Genomic DNA, 16,301 nt, shown 5'->3' on the forward strand with positions numbered 1-16,301 from the left:
CCGCGGGAGCGGCCCAAGAAATAGCAACAACAACAACAACAACAACAACAAGACAAAAAAAAAGAAATAAAAATCAATAGTATACTGCTTTATAAGCACAAGGGTATTTATTACAGCATTTTTTCCAAGAGGAGTGATTGTCTTTTTTTTTTTTTTTGCTCAATGAATGTTATTACATTTAAAGTTGTACAATGATTATCACAACCCAATTTTATAGCAATTCCATTGCAAACCCCCAGCATAACCCCTACCCCAAAACCTGATTCATTTGGAAACCATTACTTTTTTAAAGTCTGTGAGTCATTATCTGTTCATCAAAGAAGTTCACTGTGTCATTTTTTATTTTTTATTTATTTTTTATATAATGATTTTTTTCATTATAGATGGTTTACAGTGTTCTGTCATTTTCTGCTGTACAGCATGGTGAACCCATTACACTTACATGTGTAGATTCTTTTTTCTCACATTATCATGGCAAGTCATAAGTGACTAGATACAGTTCCCAGTGCTACACAGCAGGATCTCATTGCTTATCCATTCCAAAGGCAATAGTCTGCATTTTTTAACACCACATTCCCAATCCACCCTGCTCTGTCCCCCTCTCCCTTGGCAACCACAAGTCTATTCTCCAAGCCCAGGATTTTCTTTTCTGTAGAAAGATTCATTTGTGCTATATGTTAGATTCCAGATATAAGTGATATCATATGGTATTTGTTTTTCTCTTTCTGACTTACTTCACTCAGGATGAGAGTCTCTTGTTCCACCCATGTGGCTGCAAATGGCATTATTTCATTCTTTTTAATGACTTAGGAGTATTATATTGTGTATATGTACCACTTCTTCCTAATCCAATCATCTGTCGATGGACATTTGGGTTGTTTCCATGTCCTGGCTCTAGTGAATAGTGCTGCAATGAACATACAGATGCATGTGTCTTTTTCAAAGAAAGTTTTGTCCGGATATATGCCCAAGAGTGGAATTTCTGGGTCATATGGCAGTTCTATGTATAGTTTTCTAAGGTACATCCATACTGTCCTCCATAGTGGTTGTACCATCTTACATTCCCAGCAACAATGCGGGAGGGTTCCCTTTTCTCCACTCCACACCCCCTCAAGCATTTGTTATTTGTGGACTTATTAATGATGGCCTTTCTGACTGGTGTGAGATGGTGTCTCAAGGTAGTTTTGATTTGCATTTCTCTAATAATCAGTGATGTCAACCATTTTTTAATGTGATTTTTGGCCATCTATTATAGCATTTTGTAAATTGTATTAATAGAAATAAAAACTTGCATACAATGAAGTGTCCATCAAAGAATGACCAAATACAAAGTAATTAATCTATATTTCATAGTTGCATGCTGATATTAAAAATGATAAAAAAATTTATTGCCCCAGTACAATGTTCATGATGAATTCTGAAGTTATTTAAGTTAGGCGTTTTGATATATTATGATTTTTTTAAGTTCTTTCTATATGGCTGATACTGAAGATATGAATAATATTTATCTTTACTTGGGGGTTGTGCAAAGTAATAGAAATGATAGAATTTTCAGGAAAATCATACATGATCAGAAAAGTTTGCAATATGATATAAAATGTTTGCCTCAAAAGAAAATCTATTCATGGAAATGATCCAGAGCTAATATGGTAAGCAGAATTGATTTCTTTTTGGAGAATGCAATTTTATATATTTTTCATTTTTTAATTTATGTTTTACTATATTTCATTTTTATTTTAAGAATTAAAAGTTTGCTAGCTTTATACACTTTACAATTAATACATAAAACTTGTGTAAGTTTCCAGGATACAATGTGATATTTTGATCTATATATATATAGTGATTAGCTAAATACAGCTAAAGTGAAGTTGTTAGCTAATTCCCCAACTCACATATATTTTTCTTTTGTGATGAAAACACTTAAGATTAACTTACTTAACAAAGTAAACCTCAGTGAGTGCATTAAAAAATGTACAAAGTAAGTGAAATGTATGAATTTGAGATAAAGAGACCCTGATTCATGTTTTTATTTAATTCCTCACAATTTTCACTTTGAATGCTAGGGTAGATTGAAACAAGCATGATTGAAGTAGTGCACATATTTTAAAAATCTAAAAAGTGCCTATTTAAACAACTAGGAGAACACAAAGAGGTAAGGAATCTGTCCATTTGCTGAGTGAGTAGAAATGGGAATGAAGCATTGTGTTAGCAAAATATTGTCTCTGTCTGTACAAGCTCATTAAGGAATCAAAGGAGACATGATGAAAGAGCAATTAACTCTAAAGGTTATCAGCTATCTCTAATCTTTGTTGTCACTGCCACAGTTTTTCAAATATTGATGTCATTTTAGGAAGTGACCAGATAACTCCTTTATCTTGAGTGTGCTAATCCTAAATCAATTTGTTTATTCAGAAGCTATCAAAAACCAAATTAACTATAGTGTGAGGGTCTCTCAAAGGATATCCAGAGTTAGCCAATATTTTTCTCATGGTTCTCAATTAAAAAGAAAAATTCTTCCCAAAAGCCCACTCTAGCTGTGAAATGGAGAATCTTAACTCAATCAAGCTGAAAATTTTATTCTGAGTTGGCATGCTTTATTTCCTATTCATCTTAGGTTCTTGAAGTAGCTTGTTCATGCTGTGTTATGATCACAGATTTACTTACTATTTTAGCCTTTTCTAACCTACATTTTCTTCATGGTTCAATTTTGTTAATCTTTAATACACAGCAACTGCTATGACATATACATGACTAATTTTCTAGGTAATTAAACACCATTTTGACTATTTTATATTTTTTAACCTCCAAAAGTGTAAGTTTGACCAAAAATTTGGTATAATTTTTCTTACTTCTATATATACAGGTTCATATATTATCTTGAAAATTACTTAAGACTTAAACTATCTGGCTATAATATTTATTCAATCCAAGCGGAAGTGTTTCCTAATGAAAAAGAGGAAGACAATGTGGTAAAACATTTCTAATTTTTAATGGTGTAATTGGACTAACAGACTATTAAACAACAATTTTTGGACCCACCTTTGCAACTGAATATTAAGATATTAATTGCAGATTTTGCATTGATTCATTAAACTTCTCCTCAGAGCGTCTTTAAATTCTCTATGTCTAGGGTACAGATCAATGGATTCAGCATAGGGTCACCAGGGTGTACAACACAGAGGCCATTTTATCTATAGAAAACATATGGCTGGATCTGGGTTGCAGGTAAATAAACAGTAATGTTCCATAGAACATGACCTCCACTGTCAGGTGTGAACTGCAGTTAGAGAAGGTTTTGTAACTTCCCTCAGTTGAGTTCATTCTGAGAATGGCCATGAGAATAAATGTGTAGGATACAAGAAAAATCAAGGGGAAAGAGAGCAAATTACACCCTGAAAATATCAACATGATCAATTCTAATTTGTGTGTGTTCAGAATAGAGCATGGATATCAGAGGGGGGCAGTCACAGTAAAAATAACTGATGATGTTAGAGCCACAGAAGGACAACCTAAATAACTTAATTGTGAGAATCATTGACATAAATGTACTGTAGAGCTAGGAAGTGAGTACCAGCCCCCAACATATTTTCTCTGCCATGATGACTATGCAGAGAGGAAGTTTGCAGATGGCTACATAATGATCATAGGCCATTTCTGATAGCATAAATATCTCAGTGAGGATGAAAATCTCAAAGACTACTAGATGGGTGGCACATCAATTGTAGATAATTGTATTTTGGTGCAGGACAAATTTGACCATCATCTTTGGGCCAATGAGAGTGGAGTAACCAGATCAGTCATTGACAAATGTCTAAGGAGAAAGTACATGGGTGTATTTATCCTGAAGTCCAAATGGGTCAGGAAAACCATGCCCAGATTTCCCATCACTGTGACCAAGTATATGACCAGGAAGATTCCAAAGAGAGGCACCTGCAGCACAGGGTTATTGGTGATCCCCATGAGAATAAATTTAGTCACCTTTGTTACAGCAGTATGATTGTGTTTCTCCATATGGTTCATCCTGGTAACCTGTGTATAAGATCAATACTTATTATACTTGACCTGCTTTCTTCTTCTTCTTTTTTAATGGACACCACTACTGGCATATGGAAGTTTCCAGGCCAGGGATCAAATCTGAACTGCAGTTGTGACCTATACCATAGCTGTCCCAAGGCCAGACCCTTAACTCATTGTCCCAGGCTGGGGATTGAACATGTGCTGCCTCAGAGAAAATAATGGATCCTTAATTCCAAGATATTCTATCTCCTAAGGGAATTTAATACATGATATAAGAGATACAGAATTTTTTTGTCTTGAATTATAAATAGAGATTCCTCTTCCCACAAGGTCAAAATCACATGCACCTACATTCACATTGCAGTGGAAGTGCCTAATGATTAGCTTTTGTGATTGTAATGCAAATACCTGACATCAGCTTTTGATTATTGATATAGTCCATTTCAAGACATTCACTTCAAGAAAGTACATTTTCAACCACACAATTAGATCAACAACCAGGCTGCCTCAATCATAAAATTTCCCTTCAGAAACCCCTAGATGATACAGGTAACTGACTGCTTGATTGACACTGCTTTTCCCTTCTTGCACATTATTTTCTGCTCTTATGTTTTTAATTCACCAGTACAAAGTGAATCTAGGCAACCCACTCTTGACCACAATGAAAGCAGAAACCATGGCATTTCTTTCCCTGCCACCCCCCCCCCCCGCTCTCTTCTCAACCTTTCTGTGCCATGTACCCTCCAAGGTATGAGTAATAAGGCTTGTTTTTCAAGGTTCCCTGATGACAGTTGCCAGGGTGTATCCTGCAATCAAAATAAGAATCTCAAGGGCTGACCCAGCCACACACTAACTCTAACCATGGGAAGTGTCCCTGGGGGCTCACCACAAATATTAAGGCCCACTTAAGTGCCCATTCCTAGATGATAGAATCACAAAGCACACATTCACTGAAACATTTCTAAAGTAAGCTTTAAAGGGGCAAGTTATTTGAAGTGACTGTTTTGATACAGCTACTTCTTTTTACCCAAAGTCTTTTTAAAACATATCAAACTTACCTATGTATTATATTACTGCTTTATATAATTTTCAAGTAATTTATGAAACAAACATCTACACCCAAACCATAAAACTTACATTATCAACAATCATATTTGTTTAAATTTGTTAGACATAGAAAGATATTCTAAACTGTTGGTGGAAAGATGGATAATGTGTTGATTATAAAACCTTTGATGACTGAATATAAATTTCCACTTACCATAAAGTCAGCTTGCCTACCCAATTCAAAATCCAATGCTATGTTAATTTTAGAATTGTGCTATTAATATCTTGGTTCTCCTTTGTCACATCTGTTATTTCTGACAAATTATATCTAATGAACTTCCAATCATATATACCTCTTTTGTATGAAAAGCGCTTGGTCATTCTTATTATTTATGAATTGTGATGATTTATGGATATTCATGTAAAGAGACCCAGGAGAAAGCAGAATACAAATGAATATCAAGCACTGATAGAGAATGCATTATGTGCCAGGCATTGTTCTGAGTACCTTACATATATTAATTTATTTCATCCATGCAATAACTCTAGGAAATAGATAGTATGGTCATCTCTGTATTCACAGGGTATTGGTTCTAGGACCTGCTGCAGATCCCAAATCTGTAGATGCTCTTGCCTCATAGTCCACCTTCCTTGTCCTCAGGGAATTCTGCATCTGCAGTTTCAAACAACCACTACTGGTAAACATAGGAATGTTTGTACTGAAAATAATCTCGGTCTAAGAGGACCCATGCAGAGCAAACCCTTGTCATTTAAGGGTCAAATGTATTTCATAGTCAATCTGATAGTCAAGGAAACAAGGTGCCCAAGGAATCAATTAACTTAACCAAGTTGTCTAGATAATAACTGTTAGAGTCAGTATTCAAAGTTATTCTGTCTTCAGAATATACAAATAAAAACATAATAGCATTCTTCTGCTCTAGTAAGGTCCACCTGAGAACATAGGACATAAAAAGCAGGACAGGAGCGATACTAGGGATATAAGGATAGACAAATGTCCTTGTTAAAGTATTTTTTTTGCAATTTTTAGGAGGAGAGATTTATTTGAAGAAATATTAAAACATATAAAAACTACTTAAAGTCTTATATTTCCACTCATACAGTGGTAAATTTGATAAAATATATAATAAAAAAAACTTTAAAATCCAGAATGCACAATGTACTGCACAGATTGATCACTAAGTCAGTTAGTTGATAAGAAAAACCTCAAAGAACAGTTTCGCTGTCAGTCAAGGTCACAAACACCATGTAAAACACATTGAACTGACAGACTTAAAAATACAATATCAGTGCACATTGGGGATCCTTGGTGCCAGAAACAAGGGTGATGGGAGGGCAAAACTAGTCCTTCAAAATCTCTTCCTTGATTTTAACTGAGGCACTCTCATGCTTTGGCCAACATACAGTGCCTGATCTCCAAGCCAATGGCTTTGGCCAGCAGTGGTGGCACAGCATTACCCACCTGGTGATGCTTGCCCAGGATGTTACCTTGTTAAAATAGATATTTGAAGCATTATGTTCACTTGAAAAGAAATGCTAAGTTTAACTAAAAGCACAACACAGCGTATCAGAGACTATAATTGTCTGCCATATGTGTTGATCCTCTTGATGATAGATAGATATATTTAAATAAAAGAAACAGTTGTGTACAGCATAATGCTTTCAAGATCTCAGTGATGATTGAGTTTAAGCTGTATGTCCTAAGAAGTTTTCAAAGACCAATGTTTGCTACTTAGGTTATTGGAAAATCTGCTTTGACTTTCTATTTTCATCATCATTGTCTGTTGCATAATATTTTGTGTTTTTCAACCCCCTTTGAGACTCACTTTCTAAAGATTTGATCTTATTCAAGGATTTAAAAGAAAAGCATAATTAACAAAGGAAAGTGCTGTGGATATTTGTTAATTATTCTCCAAATGTGCCATTAGGAAAAGTCAAAAGTATTTAATGTCTGGGTGTAATGAAATAAATAAATTATAGAATAGCACTAAATTTTGGAAAACATAAATATGCCTTTGTTAGCATCTCAATTACACAATATAATGAAAACAGTAAGTATATTTTGTACATACACACATACACAATGCTTGAGTAAACGAAAAAATGACTTCATAGAAAAGCACTGTACAATATTATGACAAAGCAGCATTCATTAATCAAGAAAGATTATGATTGATATATAATTATAAGTTGACATAAGGCAATGTTTTATGATAAATTTTTTTTTGCCAATGATCTCTGGTAAATAATTTCTACATCTGTTTATGTTCTTTCATCCTATCTTTTTTAAAGATTTTCCTTTCTCCTTGGTTTTCAAAAATCTTATACGACTTATATGACATGCTTATGATTAATTTACTTCCTGTTTATTCTGCTTAGAATTATTTTAGCATTTTATATCTTGGGATTATACCTGGCCAAAATTTCTTCCAGTGGTTTTGCTGCCCCATATAATGTTTTCTTCCCACTTGGACCTACATTTAGATGTACTGTATGAAGCTTGCTATGCTATATAGACCACTGGAACTATTTTCATTATGTTCATTCCATATTTTTTTTTTCATCTAGCCTCGTTTTACATAGCCTTTAGTGTAGCGTTTAGTGTAAGGGAGGGGAGCCAAAGCGCAAAGAAGAAAGACAATTAGAATGTTGTTTTGAGCCCCTGGAGACTTAAACAACCACCACCAGTTATGACCGTGGTTGTCAACTGACAGCAGAGCCAAAGAAATGTCGGATCAAATGGGAATCTGCCACTTACACCAGTACTCACCACAATGCAGGACCAAAAAAACAAGCAAAGGAACCACAAACCAAAACGAAACGATTTCCCAGGAGCAGCAGGTGCAGGAAAAGCATGCTGACTCTCGCCAGAGAGTAACCTATTGATCACCCCCACACACACCTCAGCACCACCAGCACCAGCACCAGCACCAGTACCCCCTCCATCCCCCCCCCCCACACACACACAGGAGAGGCGAGGCATGCAGATATCTTCCTTATGCCAGAACCAGAGGAGAGTGACAGACATTCTTCTTGTTGAGGGTGGAAAGTGGAGAAGGAAAGAATTCTGTACAAAGAGATCTTGTTGGAGGGACTCACTGCTCATCCTCCTTTAGCACACACACCCCATGACATCCCACCCCAAATTGTCCTTTTCCAGATTGCCTCTCTTCGCTCAAACCAACAGAAAAACCTTCAGGTTTTGCCACTTCTCTGGGTCTTTCCTTGTTTTCTCAGGAGGGCTCCCCATGTCGCAGAAATATTAGAAGCTATAAATGCGTGTGACTCACTCCTGTGATGGAAACATCTTGGAGATCATTTAAAAATCCAAATGGGGTGTACAATAGCGTTCGGGCATCCACTGTGGAGCCTGGCGGCCGTTGGGAACGTGTGGTTTTAGCCACCTACCTGTTCTTGGCTGGAGTTCTTGTGCATCCTCATGGAGACTAGGCAGATTCGATTCCACTGAGCCATGATGGGAACTAGGGACATCCCTCCCTAGGTCACTTAAATTCAAAGGGATGCATGTGCAACTAAGGCACATTTTGGGATGTCCTATACTGGACAACAACACTCACATCACAGAGCATTTTTAAAACCATATTCAATGCAAGGGCACCAACCCAGGTTTTTCTGTTTCATTTTGTTTTATTTTTATGTTTTAGAAAATAAAAAATGTTGTAAAGATCAGGGATCGAATCTGCATCCTCGTGGGTGCTCCTCAGCTTTGTTACCAATGAGCCACAATGGGATCTCCCCAATCCAGGTTTTTATGTTTCTTTTTTTTTTTTTTTCCCCTTGCTTTCTTCGGGTGGCACTCACGGCACACGGAGGTTCCCAGGCTCTAAAAAATCCTCTCTCTCTCTCTCTCTCTCTCTCTCTCTCTCTCGATAATATACACATACACACACACATCCATACGTACATACCTATGTACACATATACATATACATTGGAATTTGGTCTGCCATCGATGAGATGCTCCCTCTTTGTGTGTTGTTCATTTTGTTTTTTGTTTTTTAGGAGTGCACCCTCGGGATATGGAAGTTCCCTGGGCTAGGGGTTGAAGAATCGGAGCTGTAGCTGCTGGCCTGCACCTCAGCCAGAGCTATGCCCTGCCAGATCACCCGATCTGAGCTGAGTGGCCACGTCTGTCACCTACACCTACCTCCCCCTGAATGAAGACGTATTTTCAATACATCTCAAGTGGAGAAAAACTTGCTAAAAATCACTTTATTTGTCATGGAAACCATATCTTCTAGCAGACATGGCACAAAAGCCAGTGTTTATGGTCATCACACCACAGACATCAGAATTCCAAGCTTCTAGGGGTTTCTTGGGGGTGGGGTGGGGTGTGTCCCCAGGGCCTGTGGAAGTTCCATGCCCACCCCTCTGCCACCACCCAGGGATCCTTCGCCCTGGGTGGGTGGGGGGAGGGAGAGGGTATCTCAGCAGAAACGATCTTATCTTACGGGGTTTATGGATGGCTAGAAGCATGTGGTTCTGTTCATCTCATGCTTGAGGTTTCGGTTTTTGCCCTCCTACCTACCCAATGGTCGGCAGATGGAATTCTTCTGGTTTTCTCTGGCCATCCCTCTCCTCGAACTCACGGGTCCAGTTTTTCTCCCACATTTGACTTTTCCGGGAGATCCACAAAAGGAAGCGCCAACCCTTGACATCCACCGACAAGAGATCACCACCCTCTGCCCCTCTTTAGCCCCTTCTCATCCTCATGCCTGCCTGCACACATCGGAGACATTTCCAAGTGCCCAGGAGGATCCTTGGACCCTGACACCTCGAAATCTTCCCTGAGCAGCAGTGCTCGGGACTCAGACCTGGGGTTTATCACGGGCTCCAACCACGACCTTTGGTTTTCCTGGGCTGGGAGATCGGTTTCATGAGATGGAACCGGCTGCGGATTCAGCTTCTGGATCTGGACTGTGAAACGTTGTACAAGACTTTTTTCAAGGCATGACTGTAGGGGAACAAAACCTTGCGGCCCGCCCCCCGCCACATCCCAGATGTCACATGAGCACGGGGAGGAATTCTGTGGAGCTGGAAACAACCATGACCCAAAAGAACACAGGAAGGAATTCCTGTCATGGCGGGGCAGAAACGAATCGGACTAGGAATCACGAGGTGGCAGGTTTGATCCCTGGCCTCGCTCAGGGGTTTAAGGATCTGGCATTTTTCCGCGAGCTGTGGCATAAGGTCTCAGATGTGGCTCGGATCCCGCCGTTGCTGTGGCTGTGGCTCAGGCTAGCAGATGCAGCTCCGATTCAACACCAAGCGTGGGCGCGCGCGCGCGCGCGGGGGGTGGGGGGGAGGCGGGGAGGGAAGCAAACCTCCTAAGAACGACGAAAGTGCAGTTAGGAAACAGAAAATGATGATCCCGGAAGTCCACTTGAATGTGGTTGGGAGACATGCGTAGGACCACACCGCCACCGTGTGAGAGACCAGTGCAAGACAGCTGAACAATACAAAGCGGGGTGGGGGGTGGGGTGCTTGGCGGGGGTTGGAGGAGGAGGAGGAGGAGGAGGAGGTGGGGGGAGACGGCGGCACTGGTGCTGGGCAAAGGTGCCTCTGGGCGAGGACTTTGGTGACCATATTCTCATGGCAGGCTTGAGAGCCCAAAAGATGACATGGTGGAGGCTGAAGTTAAGTTTGGTCAAAAGGAAAACAACCATGAGAAAAGATGCATCCACCCACACCTAGAAAAGATATCGTGCCAGGAATGGGAGCCCTGTTCCAATGGCTCTTCCTGGGATTGTGGGAAATGAATCGATAGCAAGAAGATGCTTTCACATCCATGTCTTCAATGACTCCTGTACTAAGTGCGTCGTGGTTTTGCCAGTTTGGCAGAGTTGTGGAATGTCATCCGGCAATTGCATCTCCCCTGCCCAACCAGCAAGATGGAGTTGTTCTTTTTTTTTTTTTTTTTTTTTTTTCCTGCTGCACTGCCTTTCCTGTGCCAGGGATCGAACTTGAGGCTCAGCTGTGACCTAGGCACAGCGGGAACTCCAAGATGGATTTCTTTTTCCTTCTTTTTCTTTCCTTCCTTCCTTTCTTCCTTTCTTTCTTTTCTCTCTCTCTCTTTCTTTTTCTTTTCTTTCTTTCTTTCTCTTTCCTTCCTTCCTTTCTTCCTTTCTTTCTCCTTTCTTTTTCTTTCTTTCTTTCTTTCTTTCTTTCTTTCTTTCTTTCTTTCTTTCTTTCTTTCTTTCTTTCTTTCTTTCTTTCTCTCTCTCTATCTTTCTCTTTCCTTCCTTTCTTTCTTTCTCTTTCTTTCTTTCTTTCTTTCTTTCTTTCTTTCTTTCTTTCTTTCTTTCTTTCTTTCTTTCTCTCTCTCTCTCTCTCTCTCTCTCTCTTTCTGGTTTTTTTTGGGGGGGAGCCACACCCGCAGCACATGGAGGTTCCCAGGCTAGGGGTCAATTCGGAGCCTTACCTGCCGGCCTACACCACAGGCACAGCCACGCGGGATCCGAGCCGCGTCTGTGACGGACACCACAGCTCACGGCAATGCCAGATCCTTAACCCAACAAGTGAGCCAGGGATCAAACCTGCAACCTCATGGTTCCTGGTCGGATTTGTTTCCACTACCCCAGGATGGCAATCCTGAGACTTGCAAAGTTTATTGTTTGTTTCGGGTTTTCTCCACCCCCTCTCCCTCCCGTTTCAGCTTTATGTTTTACTTTTTGGCCACACCCACGGGCAGCAAGTGGAAGTTTTTCCTGAGGCAGAGATGGAACCTGCACCACACAGGGGCAACCAGAGCCACCGCGTTGAGAAAGCAGGAGCCTTGACCCTGTTGGTCGTGGGCTTCCTTCTTCTTCTTCTTCTTCTGTTGTTGTTTTTTGGGTTTTTTTTGGGGGGGGGTTGTTTTCCTTTTTTTGTTTTGTTTTGTTTTGTTTTGGATGAGATTTCAGTTCACCCCCCCCCCCCAACACACACACACACTCATAGTGTTGCGTTGTACTTTCCCTCCATTGTGGTTGGTCAGTCATGCTGAAATCCATGTTTCTATGACCTGACCACCAGAGCATTTGCCCCAGGCAGCCATTTGTTCTCTTTGGACTTTGTCTCAGTCTATGCAGAGAGAGATTTTCATTTCCACTTTCCTAGGATCGACTGTATCCTTCTCTCCCTTCCTAAGCTTCTGGGCTTTGCTTGTCTGCTTTTGACAGACCGTCTCCGTCGGTAAGGGTGGCAGGTAAACCGACTCCTGCGTTGTCGTTCTCCGAGAGCTTGCCCGGTTTCGTTTTTGCCAGTCCCCGCCTACCCTCCCACCCTCCCTCTCTCCCTCCCTCCTCCAGCTCCGTGCAGGGAGGTGGGGTGGGGGTGGGGGAGAGAAGAGAAGGTGGAGGGGAACCTGAGATCTCTCTCGCTAGTGCCACCCTCACCGCGCCGGCTTCTCTCTGGAATTCCCAAGCCCAGGAAGGGACATGCTTGGGGGAGCGAGCGCGGCTCCTTCTAGGCAACAGCGAGAACCTCTTCCCAGCTCCTTCCCCGCCGCCGCCGCCGCCGCCGCCGCCGCCGCCGCCGCCGCCGCCGCCGCCGCCGCCGCCGCCCCCCTCTTTCCATCTGCTGCCATCACGCCACGCAGTGCCTTGCCAGGAGGCAGCTCCGCGAGGCAAGCTTCGCGGTCGTGCAGGACGCCTGGCGCCTCGGCCCCGGGAAGAGCTCGGGCATTTGGGTGGCCGGCGCTGTGTCGTTGTGTCGCCGCCGGCCGGCCGGCCTTCCGGATCTGTCCCGGTGACGTTGGTGGCGGTTGTCGCGTGCCATCTAGTGTCCGCTTTTATATCGTCCCTTCCCTCTGCAGCTTTGGGGACCTTCGCGAGGGATGTGACTCAGCCATCCGGCCTGAGTCAGAGTTCCGGGAGGCTGGCGACACTGGCGGCGACAGCTCCGGTGGCTCAGAGGCCTGGGAGTGTCCCTCTCTCACCGGAGATTGGGCCTGCAGGCCTGTGAGGGAGTGACTGTCACCGCGCTCCCCAGGCAGGCTCTGGGGCCGCCTGGCCGGGTCGACCAGCATCCGCTCTTGCCGCTCCGGCCCCGGGGACCGACCAGGCCTGGGCCGGGCCGCCTCCCTAGCGAGGGGAGAGGGTGTGCGGCGCCCGGGACTGCCTGTGCTCGGGTGGCCTGGCCTTGTCCCGGGTCGCCCTTTGGAGCGTGAATGACTCCCGCCTGCGGTCCCTCCAGCCTCTCATCCCCGAAGTGAGGAGCGGCCCGGGTTGTGCGCTGAGGGCGTTGGAGGGCGCGACAGGCTCGGTGGCCGGCACGCTTGTTTCCCGGTCGTCATGCCGGCATGGGCCCCTCCCCGCCTGCCCCCCGACTGATGGCTACCGCCGGCCCGTGCGGAGTCGTACTCACGAGGTCTAGACCGGCACAAGACGTGAGGGGTGGAGCGGAAAGGGTGGCTCGGGCCCCGGCGCCTTCCTTCGCGGGGTCCGTTCGTCGGAGGCGCCTCCGTGGAAACATTTTTTTTTCCAAGTCCTGATGGATCCGGAGACGGTGGACGGTACCCCGCCGGCCCCCTGCTCCCGGGTGTGGCCGGGAAGGGTGCACCTGGGCCTGAGGCGTGCCCATGTAGGGTCCCGGTCGTTGGACAAGACTTCGTTTCCCACGCTCTCATTTCCCGCCCCCCGCCCTCGGAGTGTTTCCCTGTCGGTCGGTCGATCGGTCGGGAGGTGGGGACCGGCCTGAGCTGGATGGTGTGTCCTGGATTTTGGGGGAGCCAAGTCCCCGTCTGGAGCTCCGGACAGACCGATACCTGCCCGCGTGGGCAAGCCGGGAAGGGCTTCCCCGGCTGGCCGGCCGGCTCCACCTCCTTCATGTCCCTGTCCCTTCCTTGCGGTCACGCTCCCCGGGTCGACCAGATGGCTCTGAGAGCGCTGGGTCTGGCGACTCTAGGGCAGGGCTGGGGGACAAGTGTCCGGATGGGGGTTCCGGGGATACCCCCACGTCCTGTGGGTGGGCCCCGCTGCTGGGCATGGACATTTTTCGCGGCCGAAATACGCCTTTTCTGTCACCAGGTAGATGCTGACACGATCCTCTTCAGCGCCTGTCGCTGGAGACCTTGGGCCTCTGGATGCACGTGGGGGGCTTTGGGCTTTCGGCTGCTGTCCAAGGCCTGACCCTGCCCTTTGCACCCCGCGTGGGGGCCGCTCGCCTGGGCCTGTGCGCCGGCTCTCACTTGTGCATCCAGCTGGCCCGTGCTGCGGTGTCTCCTCCGGTCTCTGGCTGACCCGAGGGCGGCAGGGCGCGTGGCCCTGTGGGGTCTTCTACCCTGTGTGCCTCCCTGCTGCGGGCACCCGGCGGCTCGGCTGGGACAACCCCACCCTGTTGGCTCCGTGCCACGTGTCAGGCGTTCTCCCTCCCGGGGTTGTCAGCCGCTGTCTCTCCCCTGAGAGAGGAAGGGGAGGAGGAGGAGGAGGAGGGGGTGCCGGTGAAGCTGAAGCAGGCCCCCGTGGTGATTGTCTTTGCTGGCCCTCCCTCCCCTCTTCTGGGCTCTTCCCTGGCTCTGCCAGGACTGATCGATGTGGTGATGTGGCGCTCTCCTGGGCTTGGGCTTAAGCCGCGCCAGATGAGGGACGGCCGCTCATGGTGAGCTGGGCCGCGCCTCTCATTCTGTCGCGGGCCCCTCGCTGCTCCTCCCCCACCTGCGGGTGGTGTGGGGGAAGGCAGGGGTGCGGCCTCCAGCCTGACCTCTGGTCTCCCGCCCTGCTGCCTTCGGGTGTCAGTCGGGGGGGGGGGGCCTGGGTCCTTTGGGACGCAGCAGGCATTCTCGCTTTGCCGCCTTGGCGTGTGCCTTGCGAGCGGTCCCTCCCCAAAGTGGGGGGGAGGCCTCCCTCGCTGCCATGCTTCGCATCCCTGCGGGTGCGTGAGCGTGCCTCCCCTGGTCCTCTGTGGTGCCCCTGGAGTACTCCGGGTTGCCTGTCAGATGCCCGAGGCCGAGCGGTGGTGTCGTTTTCCTCTCCCAGCGGTGAGTCCCCTCGGGTCCCCACTGTGGTGGTGGCGTGCCCCACGAGCAGCTTCCTAAAGCTCAGGGGAGGGGGTCGAGACGGTAAGGCAGGGGAAGCTTGTGTCCCCTCCCCGGGAGGGGCTCAGGTGGACCCCTTGTCATGGGTCTCCCTCACTGTGTGCCAGTGAGGGCAGCCCTTGGCCCTTGAGCGGCACGCCCCATGCTTCTCCCTTGACCGGGAAGGCTGCATGTGGTCGTGAGAGCGACCGCGGTGGGCCGGGAGATGTGAAGGGGGGGTCCCCGTCTGGCTTTCCGGACGTGGCACCCCTCCACCCACGTGGAAAAGTCTGAAAGGCAAGCCTGGTGGCAGCACAGACTCTTGCTCTCCCGGCTCTGACCGTGGACGCTCACATGGGCTGTGTGCTTTACCCATACCGCAGACCCCCCCCCTTCTGACTTCCCACTTTTTGGGAGTGTTCCCACTCCCGTGGGTCCCCGAAGGGGCGAACGATGGTGTGGGGGGCACGACGCGCCCTCGGTGAGAAAGCCTTCTCTAGCGATCTGAGAGGGGGGCCTTGGGGTACCTGGACCCCCCAGCCGCCGCCCCTCTGAAGTGTGCAAGGCAGTAGCTGCCGGTGCTACTTGCCACAGCGTGTGGGCAAGAGCCGCCCTCGCGCGAGGGGTGCGCTGGCCCCCGCGGTGGGGGCCAAGCGCTGCTCTTTTGCCTAATGCGGCCTGTACCTCCCCCCTCCGAGTTGGGGGAGGGTCACGCCGGGCCGGGCCGGGTTTTGGCATCCAGCGCCGGGCTGTGTGCTGCGTGGGCACGTGGTGCCCCTCCCCTTGGAAGGGGAAGTGGAGGAGGGGGATGCGCCCCGTCCCCCGGCGGCCTCTGCCCCTGCCTCCCCCGCTGCGAGCCGCCTGTCGGTTCTTCCCGCACTCGCCTGGGGTCGCAGCTGGTGGTGTGGAGGTGGTGAGCGAGCATGGTTCGGGCCGCCTCGCTCAGGAGCGTTTCCCCCAGGCGTCAGGCCCTGGAGGGTGGACTAGGTGAAGGACGGATGAGATGAGGGTGGAAAGATGGACGGATGGGTGAGATGAGGCGGACGAGCCCCCCCCCCACGTGGCAGGGGGGGGGAAGCCTTTGCACATGGGGCCCTGGTGGTGGGGCCGGGTCGTGGAGTGCTCTGGGGCGACTGAGGCCGCCTGGTGTCCCAGGTGTCATGGGACTGCCCTCGTGTGTGTGGTGGTGTGACCCCGTGCTGGT

At 46.9% G+C, this 16,301-nt stretch overlaps 1 non-coding gene and 1 pseudogene across 1 annotated transcript; one reads left to right on the forward strand and one right to left on the reverse strand.

The window, feature by feature from the left end:
• Nucleotides 1-3,062: 3,062 nt before the first annotated feature.
• Nucleotides 3,063-4,020, reverse strand: LOC146399013 (olfactory receptor 8K1-like; annotated as a pseudogene).
• A 10,717-nt stretch (nt 4,021-14,737) lies between these two features.
• MIR6782 (microRNA mir-6782) lies at nt 14,738-14,812 on the forward strand. Its single transcript, NR_128538.1, has one exon. It is a non-coding gene; the product is annotated as a microRNA mir-6782 (primary transcript).
• Nucleotides 14,813-16,301: the final 1,489 nt, after the last annotated feature.

Source organism: Sus scrofa, chromosome 10 (assembly GCF_054392235.1).
Source record: "Sus scrofa isolate SSC_HxYL_T2T_F1_AM1 chromosome 10, Sscrofa_HxYL_maternal_Yorkshire_Landrace_v2.0, whole genome shotgun sequence".
NCBI lineage: Eukaryota > Metazoa > Chordata > Mammalia > Artiodactyla > Suidae > Sus > Sus scrofa.